This window comes from Parasteatoda tepidariorum, chromosome 11, assembly GCF_982258835.1.
Source record: "Parasteatoda tepidariorum strain Cologne lab strain chromosome 11, Ptep-v5.0, whole genome shotgun sequence".
Taxonomy (NCBI): domain Eukaryota; kingdom Metazoa; phylum Arthropoda; class Arachnida; order Araneae; family Theridiidae; genus Parasteatoda; species Parasteatoda tepidariorum.
In genome coordinates, this window is record NC_141765.1 from 92,201,868 (window position 1) to 92,214,012 (window position 12,145).

Sequence of the window (12,145 nt, forward strand, 5' to 3'; positions counted from 1 at the left end):
ATTTTACAAAACAAAACTTACACGTCATCCCTAAATATTCAGTTGCCAATGGCGAGTTATATATATAATAAAGCAAACCATCCTTTTAGAAGAAAAAATCTTTGTGCTCCCCTGCCTTAAATTTCTTTCAGGCTATGCCAATGTAGTTCACTCACTGTCTGTGACATACCGGCTCATTATATTTAATAAGGGTTGAAGAAATATTCAATTGTAAACATATTTTTAAATAAGAAAATATAAAATGTGAGCGAAAATCGTGGCAACTACTTTACACCGAACATTCTTGGCGTTTCACTATGCCAGTTTTTGGTTCTACAACACTTCGGTTTAACTGTTTGTGGTCTTAAGATACACTTAAATTTTTTACAGTTGCAAAGGGTTCAAATAACCTGGTTTATTCCCGGAAATACACTGGGTTTTCTGGTTCATTCCCGAGTATTCAAAGCCATTTTACAGTCAGGAGTGGTTTTGTTGCTGTCGTGTATGTTGTGATATAACAACAATTCCGGATGTTTGTTTCTATTTTAAAAAAATATTCAGTGTCTTTTGAACGAACTTTTAGTTAGTAAAGTAATTAAAAAAGGAATACAATAAAGTTAAAATTACATATATTACTAAACTGTTTATACGAGTAGATTGTTTATTTATATTGTACATATCTTATAAAAATCCCTTCATTCAAATTGGTAATGGTCAAAAATCGCCGAAACTTCGAGTTTATTATTCCCCAATATTCTCTGTTTTTTTTTTTTTTTTTTTTTTTTTTTGGTTCCGGTTTTGATTTTTTCCCCATCTTTCAAAAACGGAAGACTTTTTACATCACTGGTATTATGTCATAGTTCAAGTGGTGGTGGAAAATTATAAAAAAAAAAAAAAATTTATTCCACTTTTCAAAGATTTTGTAAACATTATATAGTAACGCGATTCCTTAGAATTTCTAAACACAAAAATTGACAAAAAAATAATAATAAATTTCCTTTAAATTGTCAAAAAAAAGGTAATAATAAAAAACTAAAAAAAAAAAAAAATTAAAAAAAATGATTCAACGAAGCGAGACACATTGGAAGATAGAAGAGACTGGAATTCATTTAAAAAACAACAAATGTGTTTCTACCTCAAGGTCAACAATCAGAAAATTAAAAAAAAAAATCATGTAGCATATAAAAGAAAGTGTGATTTAAACAATTGTTTTGGTCAAACGGAAATGTTCTGCTTCGGTTAATAACAATTGAACGGATCTTTACTGTTTATTTATTTATAAAGGATGTTGACCTAAGTGGATGTTTCTATATTTCAATCGAAGTTTTTTTTTAGAAAAGGTAATATACCTTTTTCATACTAAAAATTAATATTATTTTGTGGACAGTGAGTAAAACAGGCGAATATCCTCAATAACTTTTCATATAATAATTGGATTTTCATTTACTATGATTCAATCGTAATGGTTTGAGGGCTAAACCTTAAATATGTTAATCAATTAGTGCAGACGATATTTTAAAATACGAAATCAGACGCAAAACATACTTTATCATAAAAACGTAAACGTAGTTATTCACGAAATGTAGACGTAGTTATCACTTGGTTGTACAATTATTATGGACAACGACCCTAATTAATTTAACAAAACATTTATTAGACAAATACTGGACAGAACAATGAATAGAAATGAGGAGGCCATCGGATGCATCCGTCTCATACCTTTTCACATGAATGTCTAACAGCTCGCTGGTTCAAAACTAAAACGACACTTCTGCACTCGCTTCTCATTCAAATAACATGAGAAGTGAGTGCAGAAGTTTGTTAGTTTTGAACCAGCGCGCTGTTTTAAATAGAGATTCTGAGGTGCGGGGTGCGAAATGAGGTGAGTCGTGAGGTGCATGCCGTGAGTCGTGAGAGGGAAAGTACGCTTCCTACAATATTGATACTAATCTGAGTTTAAATGCGCAAAAAAAAAGTAATTAAATAAAAATAAATAGCAAGCACCATGAATATTTTTTGATCTATAAAAGACGTACAATCTTAATAATTCTTATCCTTAAAAATGTTTATTATTTAGTAATACGACCCAAAATTACTCCTTCTCTGTAAAAACATGGATTTGAATTCTCAAAAATCACAATCTGGAAAGAAGGGTCAGGAAAATAGACTAAGATTCATATTAATTTCACTTTTCGCGTATTTAGCTATATTTCAAGAACTTTTTAAGCGGATAGAAAAATTTTTGCGAACAATTATAAAATTCCTTCTCCAAAGATAATCTCATATATAACAAATCATTAATATTATTTTATTAATTCATTTAACAATAGTCGAAAGTATTTTGAACTTTTAGGTCATTTTAAAGTATTCAATTTTAATTGACATAATACAAAGTTTTCGCCGAAAAGTTCTTAAGAAATCAAATATTAAATAGGTAGGAGATTGATCGAAATTTTATTCCACGTAATATTCCATAGCCTTTTTACATGTAAAATTTTTACACGTACTGGTAAAATTCGTTTGTCCAAATGTAATATGTAATCCTTGTAAAAAATAATTTGTAATAATTATTATTTTTCTTTAACTATAATAATAAAATGAAACATAGCGTATACAACATATTTAAGTAATTTTAATACACAAATCAAATAGTTTTTGAGTTGTCCAATTTTAAAATTTGTTATTTTAAATTACGTACTTTAAAATGATTAAAATTTTTGTATACTTTGCAATCCAAAAGTTTTTTATTTATTAGCAAATAAATCAATAAGAAGATATAAATAATTATAAGAAATGGTTTTTCCATTGAGTTTTCTTTGGGCAAACTAATTTCATAATTGCGTTCAAAAAAATTTTCGATTCATTTAAAGAATTCTCGAGACATGCACAAAAAAATAAATAAATAAAACAAGTAAAAATTTAAAAAAAGAAATTACCATGAAGGATATCTTCCTCTATTAAAATTTTATTTTCCAGAGTGCGCTGTTATACATCATATTGAGAGAATCTGACGGGAAAAAATAATTATTCTGAAAAAGTACGTTTTTGTGCAGGATTTCGTCATTTAAAATAATTAATTATCAGATGGATGGCGTTTTCAATATAACAACAATTTCGTGCTCTTGACCTGTTCTACTTCCGGTTAGAATTAGTTATTTACAGATATAATGTTATAAAAGGTGACTCTAGATTTATAAAGAACTCGTTTTACCTTTTTTTACTTGCTTTTTACTGTTTGTTCCTGTTATAAGCCATGCACAATCATGCATTAGTGTTAGCATATTGTTCGAGCAGCGAGATTAAGTTTATTTTGCAAATTATCATTTAAGTTTAAATTTCGAAGTTGGTATAGTGTTGACAAGGTAATAACCAGGGCTAAAGAGAATAGAAGGGCTAGTTCACTCCGCTCTTAGAGCTGAAGCTACGATTTCCCTCCTCATGACGTCACTGTGTCCACAGATCTCGGAAGATCGCACGCAAAGATATTATGATAACTTTGCATCTTTCTCTTTGTAAAAATAAATTAGACTTTTTCTGGTTATTAGCTTTCAAATTTTACGTAATTAACACATTATTTCCATTCATAAACATAGTTTAAAAAAACTTTCTTGGCCATTATATTAAAAAAATACCATTTTAAACTTATAAAAATATTTTACTAGTTGGCGAAAATGACACTATAAATACTTTATTTTAAAAAAGTTCAGTTTTAACTTTATTAAGAAAAATGAAAGCATATATCGACACTTTTTTATCTACACATTCTATTATAACAATAAGTTGAGTTAAATTTAGAATCGCCGATTTTAAAATATGCCCTTAATAGCAATTTGTTCATACTTAATCATTAGGAAACATCAAACTAGATGTAGTAGAGGAGATGGCTCTCCTGCTTCGGTAGCCCGACGACCTGACGCGAAGTCGAGCACTTTACGGTAGAACAGTTTAACGAGGACCCATACCGCACACCCTCGGTCCCTACGCAGACTGATCCAAGTGGTCACCCACTCGCACACCGACCGCAGCCATTGATGTTTGACTTCGGAGATCTGATGGGAACCGTGTCTTAATGATCAGTCCACTGTGGGACCCAGCCAGATGGAAAACCCATGTTTTGAGTAGAGCAGAAACAATTTCTACTTTCTTAAAACTAAATTGAAAATCATGGGATGCTTCGAAAAACTACGCAGAATTTTAGGCGATGATTGTAGTTTACACTCTAAAAAATTTCACTGATACATTACTGTCAGTAATCGGCAAAATGAGCTCCAATCACTTACCGTCAAAATTAATTTATGCCCGTAAAGCTACCTTGCCCATACAAGTACAGGTCTGCTCGTAAACTTTTTCTTTTAAAATATTTGGTCACTCACTGTGTTGTGCTTGGAAAAGTTATATTCAGTTGTGGCTTTGTTGACCGTGGAATGAGACAATAGTGAAGTGTTGAGGAACAAGAGATTACCTGGTCACCTATGTAGAGGGAGAAAGATGTTCTTTGACTCCAGCTAGGTTCGAACCGGGGATCATTATGTCCCGTAACACGATGATATAACAAACATGGAAGAAAGCTTACATCACTGAATTGAGTTGTCTCATAACATAATAACTGTAAAAATAATGACATAATAACTGCTTTAGAGCAAAATCTCCAAATATATACAGTAATATTCACAAATTGAGGAAATATTCGCTTGGAGATTTTCCCGAGAAACAGTTTCGTTAAAAAAGAAGAAACTTTACAGAGTGGAATAACTAATTATTAAATTAACCTTCTGATACTCCAATATATTGGACCTTGGACAACAGTTGGTATAATTTAATCACATTCTGTTCTATGCCTATGTCCGAATAAAAATATAATTGAATTTATAGTCTTGGGGTTTTTAATGACAAAAAAATTGTAAGCAATTTGAGTACTTATTTTTTTAGTCTAGGGTATTTCGTTTCATGAATAAAAGAAACACACTATAAGAATATCCTGCTCAAGGCAAAAAACGCCAAGATTTATCAATTTTATGCACTAGTTGAAGGTAACAAAAGAGGCTAATTTTAAGTTTAATTTATTGCTTTTTTAAATATTTTATCGCATTTATTTTCTTCTACTAGATATTTCTTAATAAAAATCATATTGAAGTTTATGAAGTATAAATTTTTTCAATTAAAACACATTACAATAGGTATGTAAAAGGCCGGGATAGCCTGGCTGATAGGCCATTGGGCTCATGTCCAAGATTCGTGGGTTCGATCCCTAGCCGGCCGAAGGTTTCCTATGTTGTAAATGGTGACTGATGTAAGTTAAATCTTTCGAGTCACAAAGTCCTCCATATTTCTATAACAAATCAAATACCCCTGGGAGTACTGATCCAGGAGTTCTCTCGTCTTCTGGATTGGTTCAAAATTACAAGGCTACGGAGTTGAACATTGGTAGTCGTAAACTCAAATTTGGTTCGGTTGTTCACCGACGCTTATAAAAATAAATATAGCTTTAGATTTCTCTAAAGAAATATACGTAGATTAATATAGTATAAGAAAAATTATGCCTCATAATTCAAATTTTTTTAGTCCACAACTAAATTAAATAATAAATGGGTGGGTGACAATTTTTTTTGCTCAACTCTCCTAACTAGAAGAGTGAAAAATACAAAAATGCAAAAATAAATACATGTTTTTTCAGAGAAAGTACGTTTTTCTGTCCTATTTAACTTAATTAATATTTAGCATTAATTAATTCGCATATTTGAGGTCACCTCCGTAATTAAGATTGTCACTTAGTTCGTGAAAACCCGATCATCAGATCGAAAGTTATTCCGGGTGATATTTTCTTTTATTTTGGGCTCTGTACAATAAATTTCTTTAATTTCGAGCTCATTTAAATCTCCATATTCATTAAACGTGACAAATTCTATAAAAATTCTATTTCGTTTTCAACAAAGAATGATTCTTTTCTAAAAAAATTTCGTTCTTTTTTTCTCTTTATTTGTGTACAGTGCGTAAAAAAACGAACCATCCTGAATAACTTTTGATCTAATAATCGTGTTCTAGGACTCAATCTTAATGGTTTGAAGGTGTAACTTCAAATAAGCTAATTACACTACTGGTCATTAAAATTGCTACACCAGGACGGATTGCAAATAACAGAATGATATTTATTGGGTACATACCTTATAGTTATAAGAATAAGTGATTAAATTTTCAGGATATTTGAATGTATAGATCCTGAGGAATCAGTATTCAGAGCAGCCTTCCCTAGCATCAATAACAGCAGTTATTCTCCTGGGCATCGAGACAAAAATTGGATAGCATGGACGGGTGCAGCATTTCATGCAGCTTCAACATTATACCACAATTCATCGACCGTAGTAACTGACGAGTGGTTTCGTGCCAATCGTTCTGCAACCATTGACCAGACATTTTGATTTGGTGAGAGATCAGGAGAACGCACTGGCGAAGGCAACAGGCGAACATGTTCTGTGTGTCACGGAAGGTGAGGACAGTGCAGGCAACATGCGGTCGTGCATTGACCTGCTGAAACGTACCGTTATGGAGGCCTCGAAGATAAGGCAGAGCAACTGGCCCTAATACATCAGAAAGGTAACGGCTGCTGTTCAAAGTGCCGGCAATGCGAACAAGAGGTGATCGAGACGTGTATCCAATGGCACCCCATACCATTACTCCAGGTGATGAGCCAGTATGACGATGTCGAATGTAAGCTGCCAATGGACGTTTTCCACGATGTCGCCAAACACGGATGCGGCCATGATGATGCTATTTTACAGAACCTGGATTCGTCTGAAAAGGCGACGTCATGCCATTCCTGCTTCCAGGTTCGTTATTGATCACACTATTGGAGGTGCTCTTGCCTGTGATGTAGCGTCAAAGGTAACCGAAGCCATGGTCACCGTGCTGACAATCTGTGCTGCTGCAAACGTCGTCAAACTGTTCGTGCAGACACTTGTTGTCTTGCAAATGGCCCCATTTGTTGACTCGGGATCCATGACGTAGCTGTACGATCCCTTAAGGTCATGTGAATAGCATGTCTGTCTTCTCGGTTGTTAGTGATGGGAGGGGAAGCTGAGATCCTGCACAGTGTTCCATATAACCATCATGAACCCATCGATTCCATATTCTACAAACAGTCATGGGATCTCGACCAACGCGAGCAGCAATATTTCGGTATGATAAACCGCAATCCCGGTAGACCACAATTCATCCTCGATCAAAATCAGACACGTGCTGATAGGCATTTCTCCTTCTTAGACGCGGCATAACAAAAGCGTTTTTACCCAAAGACAACCCTCAAATTCAATTTCTGTATGAGAAACTTACTGTCAAATCTCTTCTTTTATACACATTGTAGGTGTGGCTACCGCCACCTACTTGGTATGAATGCGCTGATAAGCTAATCATTTGCATATCACAACATGCTTTATCCGTCCTGCAAATTTCACGTTAGTGGTGTGTTGCCTTCCTGGTGTAGCAATTTTAATGGGCAGTAGTGTATTTAGTGCAGATGATATTTTAAGTTACGTAATCAGACACAAAGACTTACTTTCGCTCATGGGCGGATCGTGAATTTGTGGGGCCCTGGGCTGAAACTACTTAGGGGCCCTAATAGCCATTTTGTCAAAAAAAACTGTTTTCTATAGTGATGTAGATAAGTATACAGAAAAAAATAGGACAATAAAATAATTTTTTTTATTTTTTATTTATTTATCTTTATTTGTGCATACAAACAGCAACTGTACAACATTATTGCAAAAGAAATTGACAGGTTATGCGTAGTTATGTTATATAAATTATAAAGCAACCTTTTTGCAGTTTTGTGCTGCAAACTCATTTATTTGCTCATCACATTGTAAGTCCTTCGTTAAATCACAATTTATGGAAAGAACTGATAAATGATGTAGTCGATGGTTCGACATTGTTGTCCTATATTTGCTTTCCATATATGACATCCTGGAGAAGGAGCGCTCCGCTTCACAGCTAGTGATTGACAAAGTTAAAAAAATCTTTAGGATAGTATATCAATTTGGGAAAACATCAACAAGTTTCTTTTCATAAATTAGCATAAAAATTTCACTGCAAGAGATGTAAGACTCTGGCTTAGACTGAAGTAAATAAGATTTTAACTGAATGCATGCACTCATTCACTAAATGCTCGTCTACGTCACCTGGATAATAATCAACAATATTACGTACACTTTTCCGATCTATGTTTTCCATATTTTTGTCTTGCAAATTCATTAAAAATTTGAATTTATTGCTGTACATCTGATAGACTTGGCTCCTTTTATTTAAATCCATAACCAGCTTATCCAACGCAACGTTTAGCGTGTCTCTTTCAAATTTTTCTGCGCTGTATACTGAGAATTCATCTGTAGACTTATCTGAAAATTTTGGAGCAATGCGTCTCTTGTTTATGTCATTGTAGTCTATTCCCTCACTACTTAATATTTTAGCTTTCTCTTCGTATTCCTTTAGCTTCTGATCTGATTGGTGCCTTATGTTGTTCACAAAGTCTTTTAATGACACAATTAACTTGTTGCCTTCACAAATATCTGAACCAGGGCTCTGTATTTTTTTATTAACTAAATTAAATCTCCCCAAAATTTCTTCCCAAAAAATAATCAAAATTGCAGTATCGATTTTCGTCATTTTATTGAATAAATTTCGTGCCTCTTTCCGGAAGTCAACTTTCTCATCCTCATTTTCTCTGAAACTTTCGAAAATTTTCATAATGTCATCATAATTATTCTTCAAAGCTTTTACAGCATCATAGTGACAAGACCATATGGTCTGATTTAAACTTTTTAACGTAAATTTGAGTTTTTTTTCACGATTTAACAGTTCCCACCTATGGATCGAAATAGAAAAGAAAAGGTATATTTTTTGCACTACTCCAAAAAGTTCACAATTTCGGTTGCAACCTTAACAGATTCTTCACCAACTAGGTTAAGGGAATGCACAGCACATGGCGCATAATCCGCGGATTAATTTTTTTGTTTCAGTAGTGCTTGTACACCATTGTAGTGACCCGCCATATTAGCAGGGTTGTCATAAGATTGTCCTCTACAATTACAGTAGTAGTCCATTTGTTTCTAAAAAGTCTTGTAGAATATTAAATAAATGTAAGCCAGTATGACTACTAATTTTAATGAAGGATACACATCTTTCATACACTTTTCCCCGAAAACAGTATCGTAATACAATAGCAAGTTGATCATTGTGAGATAGATCTGGGGTAGAATCCATCACAATTGAATAATGCTTAGTGTCGTCGTTATTTATTTGAGTTATAATTTGTTTAATTATCTGTCGGCCCATAATCTCAATTATTTCCTCATATACTGTTTCTGATAAGTATGATATTATCGGTTTTGGTCACAGCTCTCGTTGTTCAATGTGTTCACGACTGAATGGATCGAACTCTGCCTATAGCTCCGAAACACCCATAAAATTACCATTATGTGGAAAACCAAATACTTCCTCGGAACCTCTAAATGCTAAGCCCCTTATACTTAAAACTTTGACCACTGCAATAACCCGTTTTAGGACATTGTGATAATATTCTGTTTCTTTTCTTAATTGCTTCTGAAGCTGTTTGTCTAAAACAGATCTATTTTCTTTCGTGTCAACCACACTAACATTGATTTCTTATGTTCATTAGAATTTTCGTGATTTTCTAAACAAGTTCCTATGTGTTTCCAATCAGAAAATCCGATTGTGTATTGAGAAGGGATTATAGAAAAAAGTTTGCAAGTCAAACAAAAAACAGTACCAACCCTGGTTGAATAACATAACCAAGATCTTTCCAGTGATTGACCATTTTTCATTTCCTTAGGGAAATACCTATTTGAAAATGTTTTGTTTTGCTCTTTGTATTTCTTTATTGAAGTTGAATATATATTTTTCGGATCTTTATTTTGAAAGTCAGTTATTTCATGTGAGAGGGTGTCATAAAGAAAATCATTATTTTGCAATTCTGGCCACAAGACCACGTCAACATATTTCTCAAACTCAAACTTAGTATTCTCTAAATTTCTTTTCGCCTTGGTATTACCGTCCTCTTGCTGAACACCAATATAGTTTTCAGTGGGATCAGAGGGTTGCTGGTAGTCAAAACTTTGTACGTTTTCATCACTTGTATTTTTTTCCTGGTGTTGCGATTTTCTGCTCCCTTCAAATAGATTCTCTTCGGATAAGATCCCTTCCTTTTCGCTTGTTAATAAATTTGTAGTTATTTCATTCTCGTTTTTATTTTCTAACTTGAAAAAAATTTAAATTTTGCACATTTCTTTCTTTTTTTTTCTTGATCTAGCTATAATTTCCGTTTCTCAGCTCCACTTTTATATTTTCAACCAGACTTATTGTAAAATAAGCCTTTAATATTTTTCTGAAAATAAACAATGAACTTGATAATTTTCTGGTAATAAGCAGGGAACGAGATAATCGATGTAATATTGTTCTTCACGTCACATTTTAATAATTTGTAATGAGTGCAGTAATTCACAAATTATCATTAGAAATCGATTAAAAAATTCATTTAGTATTGAAAAAATACATTAAAAACAAAAATAAACATGATTTATAATTCTTCGCACTTACCATCTAAGAGCAGGAAGTCTTTTCTTATACTGATTATATACTTTCAATTATAAGTAAAATAAGAGAAAGGTCTGGTCTTTATAACTTTTAAGATATCATTTATTAGTAAACTAAACAAGTTTGTCACTTTGACGACGAGAACAGAAGTGTGGGAGAAAAAAAATTACGTCGGGCGTAAAGTGGCGCGCCGAGAAGTCCCCCGTAATAGACGCGAAAAAATACACTGGCCAAAAGCAAGTACCGGGGAATTCCCCGTTCCGTTCGATAGACGCGCACATGCTAGGGTTGATTGATCTCAGGGTTGCCAACCTTATAATAGTTTATGTACATTTACATTTACTTCATTATATGTACATGTACATGAAATATTCAATTTCGCAAAAAGGCTTTAAACTACTTCATTATACATTTTGTTTGTTAGCTTGTCAAAATTTTTTGATTCAATGGGATTGAATCCCCTCCCACAGATAGAACAGACAGTCAATGAGCAATAGTTTTTTGTGAGAAAGTGATGCCGGGGCTGGTATTTCCTTAGGTGCAAGGTCAGGAAGTCATCCAGAACAAGGGATGTTTGATACTCAGTGGTTGCAGGTTTTAAAACAACACTCGCCAACATACAATGAATTTCACAAAAAATTGCTGAAAAGATCCGCGGGGAAGTGTTTGAACATTCAGCCAATTGTCCAGATCCTTTTCACTGCGGACCTGTTCCACCTGTTCTTGCATACAAAACAAATTCCTGTTATAATTTTTTTACAAACGAAGACTTGCATACGGCTATGGCACGCTGGTTCTATTTCCAGGTGGCAGACTTGGATGATACTGAATTATTTAGGTGTATCCATGGGTACGGCAAGTGTCACCACACCGGTGGTTCTTATGAGTAGAAGTAGTTGAAATATTGCTCCATCGTTGTAATAAAACTTCACATGTAATAATCTTTTTTTTTTTTTTTTGTTACTTTTTATGCGCCGTAGGGAAACTTACTTTCTGGATGACTCTCGTAGGGTTTTTTGTAACATTTTATGTACCGTTGGGAAACTTACTTTCTGGATGACTCTCGTAGACTTTTTTGTTACTTTTTATGTGCAGTGGGGAAACTTACTTTTTTTATGACTCTCGTAGATTGAATTTATTGACTTTATAGCTTTTTTTAAAAGAAAATATTCCATAAATCCTTATCCTGAAGCATAAAACAACATGAATGGAGCACAAATAAGGTACGAAAATAGATATATTATAGTTTCAGTTCTCTAAACAAGAACCTTCCTCGGTATCTAAGCATCAAAGGACCGTAGAAAAAAAAGAAACAAATACTTGGAAAGTGGTTTAGCCAATAGGGATAAATGAGCAAGTTTAAACAAGATATTAATAAGAAGGGTATTAAAAATAGGTGTGAAGGGTTTCGACGGAAATCCCTCAGTGCAAAAGATTTTTAAGCTTTTCTCCTTGAGGTTTCCGCTGAAACCTATCACACTTGTTTCTCATTCTTGTTCCCTTGTCCCTATTGATTAAACCACTTTGAACGCATTCGTCTTTTTTACTTTTCTAAAGTGATTTG

General features: G+C 33.5%; 1 protein-coding gene across 1 annotated transcript in view; it reads left to right on the forward strand.

The window, feature by feature from the left end:
* The window catches only part of LOC107455717 (uncharacterized), a 28,620-nt gene that overhangs the window by 14,730 nt on the left and 1,745 nt on the right, over window positions 1–12,145 (forward strand). The gene's annotated exons all lie outside the window — the stretch shown is intronic.